Raw genomic sequence first — 22,215 nt, forward strand, 5'->3', positions numbered from 1 at the left:
TTTGATTTGTATTTCCCTGATGCGTCTGTTGGCTACCTGGATGTCTTCTTGGCAGAAATGTCTGTTCATGTCTTCTGCCCATTTCTTGATTGGATTATTTGTTCTTTGGGTGTTGAGTTTGCTAAGTTCTTTATAGATTTTGGACACTAGCCCTTTATCTGATATTTCGTTTGCAAATATCTTCTCCCATTCTGTCAGTTGTCTTTTGATTTTGTTCACTGTTTCCTTTACTGTGCAAAAGCTTTTGATCTTGATGAAATCCCAATAGTTCATTTTTGCCCTTGCTTCCCTTGCCTTTGGCCATGTTCCTAGGAAGATGTTGCTGCGGCTGAGGTCGAAGAGGTTGCTGCCTGTGTTCTCCTCAAGGATTTTGATGGATTCCTTTCTCACATTGAGGTCCTTCATCCATTTTGAGTCTATTTTCATGTGTGGTGTAAGGAAATGGTCCAATTTCATTTTTCTGCATGTGGCTGTCCAATTCTCCCAACACCATTTATTGAAGAGGCTGTCTTTTTTCCATTGGACATTCTTTCCTGCTTTGTCAAAGATTAGTGGACCATAGAGTTGAGGGTCTATAATAAGAGATGAGGAAGGACACTATATCATACTCAAAGGATCTGTCCAACAAGAAGATCTAACAATTTTAAATATCTATGCCCATAACGTGGGAGCAGCCAACTATATAAACCAATGAATAACAAAATCAAAGAAACACATCAACAATAATATAATAATAGTAGGGGATTTTAACACTCCCCTCACTGAAATGGACAGATCATCCAAGCAAAAGATCAACAAGGAAATAAAGGCCTTAAATGACACACTGGACCAGATGGACATCCCAGATATATTCAGAACATTTCATCCCAAAGCAACAGAATACACATTCTTCTCTAGTGCACATGGAACATTCTCCAGAATAGATCACATCCTCGGTCCTAAATCAGGACTCAACTGGTATCAAAAGATTGGGATCATTCCCTGCATATTTTCAAACCACAATGCTCTGAAGCTAGAACTCAATTACAAGATGAAATTTGAAAAGAACCCAAATACATGGAGACTAAACAGCAACCTTCTAAAGAATGAATGGGTGAACCAGGAAATTAAAGAAGAATTGAAAAAATTCATGGAAACAAATGATAATGAAAACGCAACGGTTCAAAATCTGTGGGACACAACAAAGGCAGTCCTGAGAGGAAAATATATATTGGGAGGCACTATATATATATAAATGCAGATTTAGTTTGTATTTTCCTTGATGATTCATGAAGTTGGATAACATTTTAGATATTTATTGAAAATATAGATATATGTGTTGTGAAGTACCTTTTAAGACTTCTGATTATTGCTCTACTGAGTAACCACCCTTATTCCTTATGATTTTTCAGGAGTTCTTTAAATATTCTGATACGAATCCACTATTGGATATATATACTATAGATATTTTATCATACTCTTGGATTGCCTTTGTTTTAATATGCTCTTGAGAACAGAAGATTTTAGTATTAATGTACTCCAATTTATGTACTACAAAGTACCCATTTTTTCCATTATGTTTATTACATTTTGAGCCCTGTTTTAAGAAAGTCTTAGTGAGACTCTAAGGTCTTAAAGAGATTTCTTATGTTTTCTTTAAGATCTTTATTTTCCCTTTTGTATTTAGATCGGTGATCTATTCTAAAATTGATTTTTGTATACACTGTGGGGCAGGATTTAGAAATCGATGTTTTAACCACATAGATATCCAAATAACCCAGCATCATTTATTTAAAAGATAATCCTGGGTCTCAGTGGGTTAAGCCTCTGCCTTCAACTCAGGTCATGATCTCAGATCCTGGGATGGAGCCCCGCATCAAGCTCAGTGGGGAGCCTGCTCCCTCCTCTCTCTCTGCCTGCCTCTCTGCCTACTTGAGGTCTCTCTCTATATATCAAATAAATAAATAATCTTAAAAAAAAAAGATAATCCTTTCTCCACTGCAGTGTCACCTATATCATAAGTCAGGTGACTACATTATAACTATCTTTCATCATTATCACTGTTGCCATTACTACAGATTTGTAAAAGGTCTGGATTTTCAGTAATGTAAGTCTTCTGATTTTGTTGTTTAGAATTGCCTTGACTATTTGTTGGTCCCTTGCATTTCCATTTCCATTTTACAATCGTCAATTTACATTAAAGAAGTATGATTAGGACTCTAATTGGGTTTGCATTGAATTATAAAAAAATCAATACAGAGAACTAGTATGTTCAGAATATTCAACCATCCACATGTTATATATCCTCCCATTTATGTAATTCTAAAATTTGACTTCTAATATTTCATAATTTTCCATGTAGACATCTTACATGTCTTTCCATAAATTTATTTCTAAGTATTTATTAGGATATTTATGCTCTTGTAGACATAAAAATTTTACTAAGGTAAGCTTGACATACAATGTTACTTTAGTTTCAACTGTACAACAGTCATTGGAAAAGTCTATACTTTATACTGTGCTTACCACAAAAGTAGTTACCATCTGTCACCTTACAATGCAACTGCAATACCATATAGTGTATGACTTATTCATTCCGTAATTGGAAGCATCTTCTCCACTTTACCCATTTTTGCCCACGCCCCATCCCTATCCCCTCTGGCAACCACTAGTTCTGTATTTATGGGTCTGCTTCTGCTTTTTATTTGTTTATTGAGTGAAATAATATGTAATTTCTTTCTCAGTCTTATTTTGTTTAGCATAATACACCCTAAGTCTATCCATGGTGTTAAAAAATCAAGATCTCATTCTTTTCTATGGCTAATATTCCAGTGTGTGTATGTGTGTGTGTGTGTGTGTGTACACACATACATACATACCACATCTTTAGCTATTCATCTGTTAATGGGTATTTTGGTTGTTTCCATGTTTTGGCATTGACAATAACACTGAAATAAACAGAGGTACATTTATCTTTTTAAGTTAGTGTTTTATTTTAAAGAAATACCCAGTAGTGGCATTACTGGATCATATGGTATTTCTATTATTAATTTGTTGAGGACTCTCAAGGACTCTCCATCCTTTCTTTCACAGTGGCTGCACCAATTTACATTCCCATGAGCAGTGTATAAGGGTTCCTTTTTCACTACATCTTCACCAGCATTTGTTATTTCATGTCTTTTTGATAGCCATTCTAACAAGTATAAGGTGATACCTCACTGGTTTTGGTTTGTATTTCCCTGATGATGAGTATCTTTTCATGTGTATGCTGGCCATGTATGTCTTCCTTGGGAAAATGTCTATTAAGATCCTTGGTCCATTTTTTAATCAAAAATTTTTTTTGGTGTTGAATTGTATGTTATTTATATATTCTGGATATTAACTACTTTTCAGATATATCTCTGCAAATACCTTCTCTCAGTTACTATGTTGCCTTTTCATTCTGTTGACAGTTTCCTTTGCTGTACAATAGCTTTTCATTTTGGTGTAATCCCAATAGTTTTTTGTTGTTGTTGTTACCCTTGCCTAAGGAGACATAGCTAGAAAAATGTTGCTATGACTGATGTCAGAGAAATTTATTGCCTGTACTCTCTTCTAGGATTTTTATGATTTCTGGTCTCACATTTACATCCTTAATCCATTAAGTTTATTTGTATATGGTATGAGGAAGTGTTAAGTTTAATTCTTTTTGCATGTAGTTATCCAGTTTTCCCAACACAATTTGTTGAAAAGACTGTCTTCTAACCATTATATATTCTTGCCTCTTTTGTTAAAGATTAACTGTATAAGCATGGGTTTCTCAGTTCTCTATTCTGTTCCACAGATCTTTGTGTGTATGTTGTGCCAGTACCACATGGTTTTGATTCCTACAGCTTTATAGTGTATCTAAAAATCGGATTGTGATACCTCCAACTTTGTTCTTCTTTTTCAACATTACTTTGGCTGTTGGTGATCTTTTCTGGTTCCATACAAATCTTAGGATTATTTGTTGTAGTTCTATGGAACATGCCATTGGAATTTTGATAGGGATTGCATTGAATCATTATATTGCAGACACAGATCAATGGAAGAGAATATAGAGCCTAGAAATAAATTCATACATATACATCAAGTATATTTGACAAGGGAGTTGAGAATACTCATTGGAGAAAAGAATCATCCCTTCAATAAGTGGTGCTGGAACAGCTATATGCAAAAAAAAAAAAAAAAAAAAAAGAACTAGGGGCACCTGGGTGGCTCAGTCGGTTTAGCATCTGATTCTTAATTTTGGCTCAGGTTATGATCTCAGGGTCCTGTGATCCGGCCCCACATTGGACTCTGTGCTCAGCGGGGAGTCTGCATCACAGATTCTCCTTCTGCCCCTCCCTCACTCCCTCTCAAATAAATAAATCAGTCTTTAAAAAAAAAAGAACTGGACCATAATATTACCCCATACACAAAAATTAACTCAAAATGGATTTAAATCTTGAACATAATGACCTAAAACCATAAATGATGGCAAAGATTTCTTTGGATGTGACACCAAAGGCAAAAGGAATAAAAGCAAAAATAAATACGGAGGGCTACATCAAACTAAAAAGAAACCATCAACAAAATGAAAAGGCTACCTATGGAATGGGAGAAAACTTGCAAATAATATATCTGATAAGGACTTAATGTCCAAAATACATAAAGAACTTATAAAACGTAATAGCAGTAAACAAATAATCTGATTTTAAAATAGGCAGAAGATCTGAAGACATTTTCCAAAGACAACACACACAAAGGGCTAACAGGTACATGAGAAGGTACTCAACACCTTTAATCGTCAGGGAAATGCAAATTGAAACTACAATGAAATATCTACAATGAAGTATCTCACACTTGTGAGAATGGCTATATCAAAAAGACAAGAAATAAGTTTTGGTGTGAATACAGAGAAAAGGGAACCCTTGTACATGGTTAGTGGGAATGTGAATTGGTGCAACCACCATGGAAAACAGCATGGAATTTCATGAATACAATTAAAATAGAACTACTCTATAATCCAGCAATTCTACTTATCAGTATTTATCTGAAGGAAACATACTTACTTGAAAAGATACCTGCACCCTCATGCTTACTGCAGCATTATAGTAGCCAAGATAAGGAAACAACCAAAGTTGTTGTATATCAATGAATGAATGGATAAAGAAAATGTGGAAACCTGTACAATGGAATGTTATTCATCCATAAACATAAAGGATATCTTGCCATTTGCAACATAACAATGCCCTCAAGTCCATCTAAGTGAAATCAGTCAGACAGTAAAAGACAAATACCACATCATCTCACATATATGTGGACTTTAAGAAAAATGATTCTCAGGGAAAAGACTGGTGGTTACCACAGGCGAGAGGTGGGCCAAATTGCTGAAGGTGGTCAAAAGTACAAACTTCCAGTTATTAAAAAAAAAAATAAATCTTGGAGATGTAACATAAAGCATGGTGACTATATTTAACTATACTGTGTTCTATATTTAAAAGTTACAGAGTGACTAAATCTTATCAGTTCTCATCATAAGAAAAAAAAATTGTGTGGTGATGTTTACTAATCTTATTTGGTAATCATTTCACAATATTTATATATATCAAATCATTATGTTGAATACCTAAACTAAATCAATGTTATATGTCAATTGTGTCTCATTAAGAAAAGGGAGAGAGAATAAAAAAATAACATACTTAAGCCATAATGTAGTAAATAATTAAATGTCAGGGTCTAAATATATCAATTAAACAGATCTGTACAGTGGTTTAAAAAAAAAAGACCTCATATATATTCTGTTTACCAGAAACTCATTTATTTTGTTCAACAATAATAACAGAGTTAGTTTAGTATAAAAATGGAAAAAGGTGTATCATCCAATCATTAGTAAAAAAAATCAGAAGTGGCTCTATTAATATCAGATTAAAGTAGACTTCAGAGCAAATTACTAGAGATATTACCTAATCTAAAAGAGCAACGCACCAAGATGCCATACTAATAAGTCTAAAAGTGTATATACTACAAAATAGAGCTGCCAAATAAGTGAAGTTAAAATGACAGAATTTGCGGGGCGCCTGGGTGCTCAGTGGGTTAAGCCTCTGCCTTCAGCTCAGGTCATGATCTCAGGGTCCTGGGATCCAGCCCTGCATCGGGCTCTCTGCTCAGCAGGGAGGCTGCTTCCTCCTGACTCTCTGCCTGCCTCTCTGCCTACTTGTGATCTCTCTCTCTGTCAAATAAATAAATAAAATCTTTTTTAAAAAATGACAATTGGACAAAGAATTAAAGAAGCCCACAATTGTTAGAGACTCTCTAAACACTTGATAGTACAACTAGACAGAAAATCAGCAAGGACATAGAAGAACTCAACCACATCACTAATTACCCAACATTAGAATATTCTTCTCAATTGCTCATAAAACATATACTAAGACAGACCATATCCTCAACTAACAAACCTCAATAAACTTAAAAGAATTTAAATCATAGAGCATGTATTCTCTGCATTTAGTGGAATCAAAGAAGTCAGTAAACAATAAAAAAAAATCTAAATATAATGGGAAAATCCCCTGAACACTTGGAAACCAAACAATACCCTTCTAAATAATCCATGGGTCACAAAAGAGGAAGTATCAGGGGAAATTAAAAATTACATTGAACTGAATAAAAATGAAACTATGACAATGAAATTTGTGGGACAAAGCTAAAAATATATCAAGAGGCAAATATTTAGAATTGAACACTTACATTCAAAAAGATTAAAAGTCTCAAGCTAATCTACATTCTCACAAGAAACTAGGAAAAGAATAGCAAAATAAATCCAAAGTAAGCTGGAAAGAAATAAAAAGAAGAGCAGAAATCAATAAACTGAAAACAGAAAACAGCAAAGAAACTAAGGCTGGTTCTTTGAAAAAACCAGTAAGTTAAAAACTTCTATTAAGACTGACCCAAAAAAACAAAAAGAGAAGATTGACCATGCTTCTATCAACTTTGAAAAAAGAAATTTTGCCACATACCTTGTAGACATGAAATGGCTCATAAAGGAATACTACAAATAACTAAATTTGAATGCTCCAGAACTAAATTTGACAGCTTAGATGAAAATAGACCAAGTCTTCAAAAAGTATAAACTACCCAAACTCACCCAATATGAAAGGATAATTCAAATAATCTCATAATATTAAAGAAATAAAATTCATAATTTGGGAACTCCAGGCCCAGATGGCACACATTGGAGTCTACCAAACTTTTTTTGGTGGAGAGTAAGGGAGTAAGCAAGCGAGAGTACAAGTGAGGGGTGGAGGGCAGAAAGAGAGGGAGAGATGGAATCTTAAACAGGCTCCACACTAAGCCCAACGACGGAGCTCAATCTCACCACCCTGAGATCATGACCTGAGCCAAAATCAAGAGTCAGAAGCTTAACTGACTAAGCCACTCAGGCACTCCTGGAGTCTACCAAACTTTTAAAGAAGAATTAACACCAATTCTACACAGTCTTTTCTAAAAAACAAAAAGAAAATGCTCCCACTCCTTTTATGAAGCCAGTATTACCCTGATATCAAAGCCGGGCAAGCTGAGTACAAAAACAAAAACAAAACAAAAACAAAATCTACATATCTATAGTCCTTGTGAATGTAAATGAATAAAATCCTTAACAAAATATCCAGGCGCCTGGGCAGCTCAATGGGTTAAAGCCTCTTCCTCAGGGTCCTGGGATCAAGCCGCACTTGGGCTCTCTGCTCGGCTGGGAGCCGGCTCCCGCCTCTCTCTCTGCCTGCCTCTCTGCCTGCTTATGATCTCTGTCAAATAAATAAATAAAATCTTAAAAAAAAAATCAACAAAATAAATTCAGCAATATGTTAAAAAAAAAATTTACACTGTGTGGTCAAGTGGAGTACCTTAAGCATGAAAGACTGATATGATATTTGAAACTCAATTTAGCCCACCATATGAAGAAACTAAAGAAGACTCATGATCATAATAAGACAGAGAAAGCATCTCACAAACTAAGCACCATTCATCATAAAATCTCTTGGGAAAGTCAAAAGAGAGGGACTTCTCTAACTTGATAAAAGAGCCTCTATTTTTAGCATTACAATTAATGATCAAAGACTGAATGTTTTCTCCCTGGATGGGGAAGGAAGCAAAGATACCTACTCTCACTACTGATATTCAACAAAGTACTTAAAGTTCTAGCTAGTACAGAAGGTAAGAAAAGGAAATAAAAGGCATACAAATGGCAAACAGAGAAAACTGAAAACTGTCGGTTTACTAATGACATGATAGACTATGTAAACTGTCGGTTTACTAATGACATGATAGACTATGTAGAAAACTCAAGAAATCTTGAAAAACCTCCTAAAACTAATAAATGAGCTCAGCAGGTCGCAGGATTAAGAGAGCAAATTTGAAAATTCAGGTGTATTTAGATAAACAGGAATGAACACATAGACACCAAAATTAAAAATATAACACCATATACAGCTGCTCAAGACAACAAAATACTCAGCTAACAAACATTTTCAAGACTCTTCTGCTAAAAATTACAACACAATAATGAAAAAAATCAAATATTTAAGTCAATGTAGAGACATAGTTTGTTCATTGATTGAAAGACAACATCAGAAAGAAGTTATTTCTCCCCAAATTGATATACCAGTTTAACCCAATTCTTACCACAATCTCAGCAAGATTAATGGTAGATATAAGCAAAATCATTATAAAATTTATCTTGAAAAGTGAAAATAATTTTGAAAAAGAAAAGCGTATAGAGGGAAGTGGTAGTATACTAATTTTTAAGATGTCTTATCAAGTAATCAAGATTGTGGTATTGATAGAAGAATAGACACACAGATCAAAGAATCAGAACAGGGGACCCAGAAATTGACCCATACATATGCTCAAATGACTTTTGACAAGGGTGCAAAACAATTCACTGGAGGAAGGACACCTTTTGAACAACTGGTGATAGTCATGGGGGGGAGGGTCTCAATCTAAACCTCACACCTTATTTAAAAAAAAATGGATCATATGCAAATTATAAAATATAAAACAAAACTTTTAAAAGGTAAGACAGAAGAAAAATTTGAGACCTAGGGCTTGGTAAAGATTCTTAGATATAACACCAAAAATAATCCATTAAAGAAAAAAATTGAGAAACTGGACTTACTCAAAATTAAAAGCTTTTGCTCCATGAAAGGCCCTCTCAAGAGTATGATATACTATAAACTAGAAGAATATATTTGCAAACCATATTATCTAAAAAGGGCTCATATCTAGTATATATAAAGAAATCTCAAAACTCAACAGTAAAAAATAAACAATCCAATTACAAATTAGGCAAAACACATGAAGATGCATTTCACTTAAAAGGATATAGTGGGGCACCTGAGTGGCTTAGTCTGTTAAGCATCTGACTCTTGGTTTTGGCTCAGGTCAGGATCTCAGGGTTGTGGGATCGAGCCCTATATCGGACTCTGTGCTCAGCGCAGAGTCTGCTTGTCCCTCTCTCTCTTTGCCCCTCCCCATGCTCACTCTCTCTAAAATAATAAATATTAAATAAAACCTTTTTTAAAAAATTTAAAAAGAGGATATAGGCTAGCAAATAAGCATATGTAAAGATATTCAACATCACTAACTTCTGAAAATGTAAACTGAGACCATCATGAGATACGATCAAACACCCATTAGAACAACTAAAATATAAATATATAACAAAAAATGCTGACAATGATACAGATGAATTAGATCTCTTATACATTGTTTATGAGAATGTAAAATGGTATTCTCCTTCAGGAAAACAGTTGGACAGTTTCTAACAAAACTAAACAGACACTGACCAATGATCCAGCAACTGTCCACACAAAATCTATACACAGTTGTTCACAGCAATTTTATTTGCAGTAGCCAAAAACTGGAAACAACTAATACGATGAACAATTAAACTGTGGCACATACAAATCATGAAATCCCACTAAGCAAAAAAAAATTAAAAAATCAACTACTGATACATGGAACAACTAGGATGGACCTCAAAGGTGATAGGTTTAATGAAAAAAGCCAATGTCAAAAGGTCCTGTACTATATGAATCGATATGCATAACATTCTTCTCTTTTTTTTTTTTTTGGATTTTATTTTTATTTATTTGAGAGGGAGAATGAGCAAGAGCGAGAGAGAGAGCACAAGCCAGTGGGGAGAGGCAGTGGTATTAGAATTTAGTTTTTTTGTTACTTGATTGCCCATGTTAATTATCCTCTTGACTATTCTTTTCAATTGATGATATTAAAATCAGTTTTGATAGGGACTTTTTTGCATCTGTTTTGGAATTAACAAAAAATAAAACATGGCCAAATGATTATCTTTTTCTAAATACACAATATGTACCAGAAGAATCATGGGCAACTTCCCAAAGAAATTCTGTGACAATGCACAGGAAAACCGTATTCCTGGACATTTGTAACTGATACATCTATTTCAGCCATATGCATTGTGGCTCACAAAGGTACAATATAAGCACCCACTGCATTAGTAAATCTAGTTATTTCCCTATGAAATATGAAAAAAATTTATCTCTCATTTTGTATTCCCCATGTTACTTATTGATTGGAGGCAGCAGGAGAGAGGTCAAGAAAGTGATTTTTTTTTTTTTACTTTGCTCTTAATAATACAATAATAATACATTAAGTATTATAAAACTTCATTATATGAGCATATCTCCTAAAAATTAATATATACCCCCCAAAATCAATATTGTATGCTTTAGTTTTCCTAACTACCAAACTGGGAGGGCAAGGTGGTATTGGTACCCTTCACAATAATATTAGAAATAATCAGAAAGCAATCACAGCAAAAATATCTTAGAGCAGGATTTTTTTTTAAAATAAAAAAAAATTTCAGCTTAACTTCTCAAGGAAAATTATATTTTTAAAACCTATATAATTTACTGCTGTCAAAGCATACCATATATCCACTAAACATGATTCTTATTTGTAGATTGTGGTAAAATTCTGGTCATTATCTGACAGGCCTCCATAGTATAGATCTCTGGGCAAGTACATGAAGTTCAGATGTGCCTACTAATAAAGACTAGAAAGCAGAATAAAGGAATCTCCACTATGCATTCCTTTGACTATTTATATGGCATTCTGAAACAAAGGCTTTTTTCCAAAGGAGAAAATTCTAATATTACTAAGCAACACAAAATGTTATAGAAGAAATATAGAGACTTACTTGAAAACTGATTTGAGAGGATGTGAAAGTGTTCTGAGTTGTGGCATTATTAAAAAATTTTTATCTTCTAGTTTCAGACTACTCTTTATACTTAAAAATAGCTGTTTTTTCTGAAATTCTGAAAGTCCTTTCTTCAGTGAGAAGGCAAGGGAGCCAGAGCTATGAGTGAACTCACTTAAGAATTTTTCTTAAGCTCCTCGAAAATGGCAGGCTATCCTCCTCTCATTTTGCTGTCTCCCAAAACTACAATGAGGAGGAAGAGAAGCAAAGAGTGGATAACTGACAAACTGATGGAAGAACCTAGCCTGCAAAAGACTGAGAACCAAGCCAAATTATATAAATCCAAAGGATAGGACCTAATCTGAATTTTTAACAGCAGCACTGGAAGCAAGACAACAGTGAATCAATACTTTCAAACCTCACAAGATCAATTATTTATTCACTAAAACTCTCAAATGATAAGGGAGACTACTCAAAACACTAAAAGAAATGGCAGTAACAGGTAACTATGATGTCAGGGTAGAGAGAGGGGATAAAAAGGACAAACAGGGGAAAGCTCCTGAAGAAGTAGTTTGATCCCCATTCCATAAGATGGTTGAACTTCTCCACCCAGATAGGAAAGTAGAGGTTTATTTTCTAGGGGTTTCTCTGGAGAGTATAAAAGAGAATGAGACCCCAGGGTGGGTACCATGCTACAAACAGGGATTAAGTTATGTTATGCAACTAAGAAATGCTAAGATCCCTGGTGGTCTTTTCTTACTTGGCTCCAGAAACACTGTTAATCAGTACGTAATTTCCAGGCAAGAGATTTCAAAATTGCTCAAATAGTAAAGACCTGTAACATCTACAAAGGTACTAACATCCTGGGCTCCCCAACACATGCTCCCCACTGCCCAAATTACTGTATGTCTTGATAAAAACTCTCAATGAAGTATATATAGGTAAAACATACCTCAACATCATAAAGGTCATATATGAAAGACCCACAGCTAATATCCTCCTCAATGGGGAAAAACGGAGATGTTTTCCTCTATGCTCAAGAACAAGATGGGCATGTCCATTCTCACCATTATTTTACTTGTCAAAGAGAGAGAGAAAGAAGAGAGAGCAGAAGCAGGGGGAACAGCAGGCTTCCCACTGAACAAGCAGCCTGATGTACGAGTAGGTCCCAGGATTCTGAGCCAAAGGCAGATGCTTAAGTGACTGAGCCACCCAGGCACCCCTCACCATTATTATTTAACATAGTACTGGAAGTCTTAGCCTCAAGCAAACAGACAACAAAAAAATGAAAGGCATCCAAATTGGCAAGGAAGAAGTCAAACTTTCACTCTTAACAGATGACATGACACTCTATGTGGAAAACCCAAAAGACTCCACCAAAAAATTGCTAAAACTAATACAAGAAATTCAGTGAAGATGCAAGATATAAAATCAATGTACAGAAATCTGTTGCATTTCTATGCAACCACTAATGAAACAGCAGAAAGAGAAATAAAGAAATCAATCCCACTTACAATTACACCAAAACCCATAAGATATCGAAGAATAAACCTAACCGAAGAGGTAAGAGATCTGCACTCTGAAAACTATAGATGACCCATGAAAGAAACTGAAGAGGACACAAAGAAATGGAAAAACATTCCATGGATTGGAAGAATATTGTTAAAAATGTCTATACTACCCAAAGCAATCTACACATTTAATGCAATCCCTATCAAAATATCACCAGCACTTTTCACAGAGCTGGAATGAAGAATCCTAAAATATGTATGGAACTACAAAAGCCCCTCATAGCCAAAGCAAAGTTGGAGGCATCACATTTCAAGACTTCAAATTATATTACAAAGCTGTAATCATCAAGACAGTATGGTAGTGGCACAAAAACACATAGATCAATGGAACAGTATAGAACACCCAGAAATGGACCTACAACTATATGGCCAACTAATCTCTGACAAAGCAGGAAAAACTATGCAAAGGTAAAGAGACAGTCTCTTCAATAAATGGTGTTGGGAAAACTGAACGACAACATGCAAAAGAATAAGGACCACCTTCTTACAGCATACACAAAAATAAACTAAAAATGGATAAAAGCCCTAAATATGAGACCACAAACCATCAAAATACTAGAGGAGAACACAGGTGGCAACCTCTTTGACCTTGGCTATACCAACTACTAGACATGTCTCCAGAGGTAAGGGGGAAAAAAGCAAAAATGAACAATTGGGACTTCATCAAGATAAAAAACTTCTGCACAGCAAAGGCAACAAAACTAAAGGCAACCAACAGAATGAGAGAAGATATCCGCAAATGACATACTGGATAAAGGGTTAGTATCTAAAATCTATAAAGAACTTAAAAAACTCAATACCTAAAAAATAAATAATCCAGTTAAGAAATGGGCAGAAGACTTTTTTCTAAAGAAGATATACAGATGGCTAACAGAGGCATGAAAAGATGCTTAACATCACTCATCATCAGGGCAAAAAAATCAAAACCACAATGAGACACCACCCTAATGAGATACCTGTCAGAATGGCTAAAATTAAGAACTCATGAAACAACAAGTGCTGGCAAGGATGCAAAGAAAAGGGAACCCTCTTGTACTGTTGTTAGGAATGAAAACTGGTGAAGCCACTCTGGAAGACAGTATGGAGGTTCCTCAAAAAGTTAAAAATAGAACTAGGCTACAATTGAACAACTGCACTACTAGGTTTTTACCCAAAGGATATAAAAATACAGATTCAAAGGAGTACATGTACCCTGATGTTTATGGCAGCATTATAAACAATAGCTAAACTATGGAAGAGCCCAAATGTCCACCCATGATGAGTCAATAAAGAAGATGTGTGTGTGTGTGTGTGTGTGTGTGTGTGTAACACAATATTACACAACCATAAAAAGGAATAAAATCTTGCCATTTACAATAATGTGAATGGAGCTAGAGGCTATGATGCTAAGCAAAATAAATCAGAGAAAGACAAATATTGTATGATCTCATTCGTATGTGGAATTTAAGAAACAAAACAGAGAGAGAGGGGGAAACAAACCATAAAGGACTCTTAATGATAGAGAACAAACTAAGGGTTGATGGAGGGTGGAGTATGGGCTAGATGGGTGATGGGTATCAAGGAGGGCACTTGTCATGTTGAGCACTGGGTATTATATGTAAGTGATGAATTAATAAATTCTACTCCTAAAAATAGTATTACATTATATGTTAACTAACTAGAATTTAAATAAAATTTTGAAAAATAAAAGAAATTACCCTGTGTGAAGCTGTTGCAGAATTCACTTAAACCTTGCCCACTGACTCCCTAGAATGGAGCTCTTATAAATGCAATAGGAAAGTAGAAACTATACTATTATTGTTCACTTCTCTCTTCCAAGGAGCCTTCATATAACTGTAGCAATACTATCTTTTCTTTACATAACCAGGTTTGTGAGTGCTACCTAGATTTTCAAAATCAGACATCTGCTGTCTAGTGAAATTCACGTAGATGGGTAGTAAAATGTTCCCTGATAATATCACTGGGTTAATGGAGAATCTGAGTCTTGGCTGATTATCATTATTCTCTCAGAAATTATCTTAGTAATCACAAATGCATTTGAACAGTTTAGTCAAAATAACCCCAACATTTGGGTATGAACAGAATTCATGAGCACTAGCAATGGAAGATGGGTTGTTTCCCTTAAATAGGAATTCCTAGTTTAAAGACTTAAGGTTCCCTACATTTAGACTTATTTATATTTATTTAAAACTGATAGTCAATTTTCACTTTTCTTTAATGAGAGACTAAAGTAGTTAAAGAATATATCCATTTTATATTGTCTGTATAGAAAACTGCTTTGTTGGGGGCCACTTCCCCATTTTTTCTTAGGCTTTATAGGTTAGATCAGTTGTTATTAACCTTGATAGACTTCTTCCACTTTTTAAAACAAACTGTTGAGGGGCAACCTGGATGGCTCAGTTGGTTAAGCATCTGACTCCTGCTCCGGTCGTGGCCCTGGAGTCCTTGGATGGAGCCTGCACTGGGCTCCCTGCTCAGCAGGGAGTCTGCTTCTCCCTCTCCTCCTTCCCCTCCTCCTGCTTGTGCTCTCAATTAAAATAAATAGAAATAAATTTAAAAACTGCCAAAATCAAACTCCTAAGTGATGACATGGATATATAACACACACACATAATTTTAATAATAGTGCATTTATAATTTTAAAAATATTTTTGTGATACTTCTAGACTAAAAGTCATAATGAAATATTAAATTGCTAATATCTGTGCTTAGAATCACTGTAAATTTAACAGCTATAAATGCAGTGTTGTACTGTTGACTCAACTACTGCAAGCTTCACCTCTAGGCAGAGCCTTAAACATAGTTAACAAACCAAGAAAATAAAGGACTTACCTGTCACTAGAACTGTAAGTGAAGGACTCAGTACTTAGCATGGCAAACAATGTAATTATCCAAGCCAGATGCTTCTGTTCCTACATTCCTGATCAATGGATTATGAGATCTTTAGTTTTTTCTAATGGCTTGTTAAAAAAAAAAGAAAAAAAGGAAGAGGTGGGCCATGAAGGAACTCCTTTTGTGCCAGCACACTTCAATGTGAGGTCCGTGTCTTAAAGAAGTTGTACTTACAGGGGAGAAGTGTAAGTAGAAAAGCCTTCCAGAAACTCTTAAGCTAAAAGTAGTTTGTGATGTCCTTAAGCCCACTGTGGTGCTTCAGCCAGATACTTAAGTTTGAAGTTTGATCTTTTATACTAGGAGTAATCATGTGTGTGCACCCAAGTATGTGAATGTGTGTGCATGCATTTGTGTGTGTGTGTGTGTGTTAAATTTTTATTCTTATCTTCAGCTTTCAATTTTATCTGAGTCTCTGTTTAGGCAAAGCTGAAGTGACTGGACCAATCCCTAAGGATGTACCTTTGGAGAGCCCAGAGGTGACTATCCTCAGCAATGTTCTAACTATGGGAAAGGCTCTAACCCAGAGTGGCACAACCCACACTCCCTCCTCAAAGATAATTTCACTTTTCTGGGATTCACAGGTTATTTGCACAGCCTATTTTTCTAATCGTATTGCTCTGTTTAATGAACCTTCTCAAAAAAGTGTTGACTTTGCCTGAGTTCTAGTTCTAAATTCTCCACATAATTTTAATTAACAAAGACAACTGGGAGGAAAAAAAATGGACACTGACACATAGCAATAACTAACCTAATCAAGAATGTTTTATTAGAGTTGAGCCCCTAAAGATAAGGGATACAGGCCAGAAGATGGGGAAGTCATGTGGCAGTATATCTAGTTCTACATATCTAAAAAAAAATCTCAAACATAAGCTCTGCATTAGAGGGTTGCTATGACAGTAAATAATAACGTACTACAATGTCACTGCATAGTAATTCTGACTTCCATGTCTGGTTTTTTCACCTTTTTAAAAAATTATTTGAGAATACACTGACATACAATGTTACATTTAATTCACGTGTACAACATAGTAATTCCACAAGTTTTACATTGTGCTGTGCTCATCCCAAGTGTAGCCACCATCTGTCACCCATACAAGGCTATTCCAATACCACTGACTATATTTCTTATGCTGTTTCTTTTATTCCTGTGACTTACTCATTCTATAACTGGAAACCTGTATATCCCACTCTTTTTTACTCATTTTTCCCATCTTGCCAACCTCTCTCCTCTGGCAACCATCAGTTTATTCTCTGTATTTATAGGTCTGATTCTGCTTTTTGTCTGTTTATTCGTTTTTGTTTTTGTTTTTAGAGTCCACATGTGAGTTAAGTTATATGGTATTTGTCTATGACTTTTTTCACTTAGCATAACACCCTCTAGGTTTATCAATGTTGTCACAAGTGGCATCATCTCATCCTTTGATGGCTGTGTATTATTCCATTATATATATGTGTGTGTGCATGTGTGTGTATACATCACATCTTCCTTATCCATTTGTTTATTGATGGACACCTATATTGATTCCATACCTTGGCTGTGGAAGATAATGCGACATCAGAATAGAAAGTTTTGGTACAATGAAGGAAACCACCAAAAAACAACAAGGCAGCCTACTGAATAGAAGATGTCTTCAACATTGGGAAGGGTATGTGCTATGGTGAGTGCTGTGAAGTGTGTAAACCTGGCGATTCACAGACCTGTATCCCTGGGGATAAAAGTACATTATATGTTCATAAAAAAGAAAAAAGTAAAAGAAAAAAATCTAAAAATTTTTAAAAAGACGTCTTCAACTGATAAATACAGAAAGGGGTGAATATCTAAAATATAGAGAACTTATACAACACCAAAAAAAATCCACAGTCTGATTTTAAAAAGGACATTTTCCCAATCAGAGAAAGACAACTATCATATGATCTCCCTGATGTGAGGAAGTGGAGTTGCAACATTGGGGGGGTGGTTAAGAGGGTAGGAGAAGAATCAATGAAACAAGATGGGATTGGGAGGGAGACAAACCATAAGTGACTCTTAATCTCACAAAACAAACTGAGGGTTGCTGGGGGGAGGGGAGTCGGGAGAGGGTGGTGGGATTATGGACATTGGGGAGGGTATGTGCTTGGGTGAGTGCTGTGAAGTGTGTAAACCTGGCAATTCACAGACCTGTACCCCTGGGGATAAAAGTAAATTATATGTTTATAAAAAATAAAAAATAAAAAAAATTTAAAAAGGACATTTTCCAAAAGAAGACATAGAGCCAACAGACACATGAAAAGCTGCTCAATATCACATCATCAAGGACATGCAAATCAAAACCACAATGAGATGTATCACCTGACATCTGTCAGAATGGCTAAAATAAAAAGACAAGAAACAACAAGTGTTGGTGAGGATGTGGTGGAAAAGGAACCCTCAGGTGCTGTTGGTAAAAATGTAACTTGGTGCAGCCACTGTGGAAAACAGTATGGAGTTTCCTCAAGAACTTAAAAGCAGAAATACCATATGATCCAATAACTGCACTACTGGAATTACCCAAAGAAAACAGGAAAACTAATTCAAAAAAATACTAGCCTGTTGTGTGTGTGTGTGTGTGTGTGTGTGTGTGTTTCTCTACCTCTGGATAATTTCACAAAGCCTCACAAATCACGAGTTTAGGAAGGGACTTCACACTAAGAAACCTAAAAAGACTTACAGAAAATCTTATGTAGCAAGCAATAGACAAGAGTCATCAGGAGACATAATCAAAGCTGGAAACACCATTTTACTCTAGAACACATCCATACTACCCACTTTAGCTAAAGTTTCCTTGAGCCTTTCACAGTCATAGTTGTAACTAAATACCTCACATATAGCTTAGGGTTGTACATGTTCAGTCAGATTCACCTACTCTTCCTGCTGTTCCCTGCCTCTCTCAAGTTACTTTATCACCCCATGCTCCAACGCCAAGCATACACCAGAAGTACAAGCATACACAAGAAGTAACGAACTTATGGGGGTGCCTGGGTGACTCAGTTGGTTAAGCCTCTGCCTTCGGCTCAGGTCATGATCTCAGGGTCCTGGGCTAGAGCCCTGCATCGGGCTCTCTGCACAGTAGGGAGCCTGCTTCCTCCCCTCTCTCTGCCTGCCTCTCTGGCTACTTGTGATCTGCATCTGTCAAATAAATAAACAAAATCTTTTAAAAAAAATAAAAATAAAAAATAAAAGAAGTAACAAACTCGTAACAACCTCATATCCAATGATGAAGTCTGCTATTGTGGGAACCAATTTTCTAAAACTAGAAAGTTCTTAAACTTTTATTGGCTTAAACTCTGCTTTTACCACCCAAATCTATGCCTTAGAGTTAAATTTATGTACCAGATTACCACACAAAAGTTAAAATACATACAAATAATACTTAAATATTTAAGAAAAAATTACTAAGGATGCCATGTTCAGGGCAGCCAGGAAAGGAGATGCACTCAGCATAGCCATAGGGTTTTTGTTGTTGTTGCTGTTTGTTTTTACTGTACCTTAATTTGCATAAAATACACATTAAACCACTGAAGATAATATACATACATATTTAAGTCATCTTTATTAACATCTTCTAGATGTGTAAAAGTTAATATATAAAAAATGTTGCAAACAAGGCAGAACAAGTACTTTAAAGCCAAAGTTTTAACAATTGGTTCAGTTAGAATTTTCATCATTCCTATAATACATTATATCAGTTGCAAGGAAATTTTATTCTTTTATATGGAAAAGAAATCTCTGCTTGAGGACTTCAACTTTAATCTGGAATTTTCAAACACTAATATGGTTGTATGGCCTTTTAAAAGGTACAAGAATGATAAAATGTGGTTTTAGTTATTGGCATGCCTGTGCAACAAAGCATTTGGGAGATGTAACTGACAGGCCAGGAGTGTGTATAAAAGAAACCTATGCTTATGTCTGCTTCAGTGACTTTATTAGCCACACCCCACTTGTAAATTGTAAACTGTCATTCAAAGTAGCATAGTGATGTTTTAAACAAGTTGGGTTATAATACCCTACTTCTTTTGTCTTAATGCCTAAAGGTAAATTCAGAAACTGCTCCTATGTTTGGCTCATAAAAGCATCCATCTGGAAAAAGAAAATTAAATAATAAACCCAAACAGCAAAAGAGCAATACAAAGATTTATCACACCATATATATGGTGTGACATATGTGTGTGTGTGTGTGTGTGTGTCTATATATATATATGTATATATATTAATTATACATTTAAACATTACAGTTAGCAAATTCACCCATCATTATAGTTCAGCTATTTCAGACTGAGAACAAAGAAAATAATGTTATTAATTGTTGGCAGGTTTTTAACCAGTATTTTAAAACATTACTAATATATACTGAATTGAAATTACTATCAACAGCAGAAGCTTCAACTGGAGACCTATGGTGAAAAATTCTGTTTTAAAGCATACTGTATTTTATTAGAAATGCCTAACTTTAAAACATTAAAATAGATTCATAAAAAATATACATTGACATTATACTTTCCTAACTGTAATTTTGAACTGAAATAAGGGATAAAACCAGTATTAGAGTTTATTGCGTTCTTACTAATAATATTCTAAACATTTACTACTGAATGTTAGATAATTTAATCTTAACTAGTCTTAATAAAATCTGAACTATTGAAAAAATTCAAATTGTAGAGTACAGTATAGTCCATGAAAATTTCTCATAACCCCCTCCTTCCCTGACCAAAAACCTTACTTAGAACAAAATAACTTTTGTAGTTTAAATTTTAATTATGTAGTAATTCAGATGTCTAGCTTTTAGGTATTATTAAGGTTTTAGTCTTTTACCACAAATTACCAAATTGAATTCTGGTCAGTACTTAAACTATGAGGCAAAGATCTTTCAATCTTTACTACAATACTTTAGATTGCTAAGTAACTTAATATTCAATAGTGACACTTCTAATTTTTCATATCTGAGTGGATATGAAGGATATGTCAATGGATGGAGGCAACCTTAAGGGGTATTAGGTAGTTTAGTCTTTGTCTATGGATTCAACTGTAGGATTACTAGGCTTTTCTTTTTGAGGAGGACCAAACCACACAACTATGTCTCAGGAAGCCTATTTATCTGACAAGTAAGAAAAGATAAACACCTGTAAGTTGATGTTTAAAGCCCAAACTAGTTTTGAAGTAACAAGAAAGGGAAAGCTAACAGTTCAGATTTCAGTCACTTTTCATCTAAACCTATCAATGTGTGCACTGGTCCATTAATTATGTGGCACAGCACAAAATGATATGTTAGTCTTCCCTTTTACTCCAGGGTGACAGCTCTGAGGTAAGGTTTTAGTAGGGAAGAAAGAAAAATATTTCCAATACTTTATTTGTTGGTCCTACCAAAGTCATGAATGAAAATGAAAAATTCAAACTGAGAATCAAACCAGTTGTTTTATTGATCACTCTGACAGAACCAAAATAAATTTGAAGAGATGATCTAAAACCTAATATTCTAATGGACCCAGCTCTTCCAGGTTAATGAGATACTCTATCTCGTTTTGTTCTGTAAAGGGCTATACGGTAAATAGTTTAGACGTTTGGGCCACAGTTTCTGTCACAGCTACTCAACTCTACCATTGAGCAAAAGCAGCCATAGATAGTATATAAATGAATGATCAAGGCTGAGTTCCAATAAAATTTGTGGACACTGAAATATAAATGTTATATAAATTTCACTTGTCACAAAACATTATTTTTCTTTTGATTTTTTTCCAACCATTGCAAATATAAAAATCATCCCTAGCTTATAGGTTGCAGAAAAACAGGCATCAGGCTGGATGTAGCCTGGTCGTGTTTAGCAACCCTTGTTTAAGTAGGTTATTTTGATTCTTGTTTTATGGACTTATTTTTGTGCTTCAAAGGGAAAACGTGTCACTGGGATTTAAAAAAAAATCTTGTTTAAAATAAATATTAACATCTTCATCTTCAATATTATATAAGTTATGCACTGTGCAAACATGGAGAAAAAAAATGTTAAATAAGTTCCAAGTAGGGCATGTGATGTGATGAGCACGGGGTGTTCTACACAACTAATAAATTACTGATCAGTATCTCTGAAACTAATGATGTATTATATGTTGGCTAACTGAATTTAAATGAAAATAAACAAATGAATAAGTTCCTGTTGTTTATAAGCTACCCAAATTGGTGTTATTCTGGTATAGCAGCCTAATAGAGACAGTAATAAGAAACTGTATTTTTCACTGCTTGATGAATATAACACACCCAGATTATCCAAATTTATAAAGATTTTAAAAAGTTATTTTGGGGGCGCCTGGGTGGCTCAGTAGGTTAAGGCCTCTGTCTTCGGCTTACATCATGATCACAGGGTCCTGGGATCGAGTCCCGCATCGGGCTCTCTGCTCAGCAGGGAGCCTGCTTCTCTGTCTCTCTCTGCCTGCCTCTCTGCCTGCTTGTGATCTCCATCTGTCAAATAAATAAATAAAATCTTAAAAAAAAAAAAAAGTTATTTTGGCCCATCCTGTCCTCTTAAAAGTAGAAAA

The 22,215-nt window shown here is 35.0% G+C and overlaps 1 protein-coding gene and 1 long non-coding RNA gene across 12 annotated transcripts in view; both read left to right on the forward strand.

Moving 5' to 3' along the window:
• WDPCP (WD repeat containing planar cell polarity effector) overlaps window positions 1-22,215 on the forward strand; it is a 506,774-nt gene that overhangs the window by 362,319 nt on the left and 122,240 nt on the right. The gene's annotated exons all lie outside the window — the stretch shown is intronic.
• The window catches only part of LOC309872503, an 857,896-nt gene that overhangs the window by 348,501 nt on the left and 487,180 nt on the right, over window positions 1-22,215 (forward strand). The gene's annotated exons all lie outside the window — the stretch shown is intronic.

This window comes from Mustela nivalis (genome assembly GCF_964662115.1).
Source record: "Mustela nivalis genome assembly, chromosome: 8".
NCBI lineage: Eukaryota > Metazoa > Chordata > Mammalia > Carnivora > Mustelidae > Mustela > Mustela nivalis.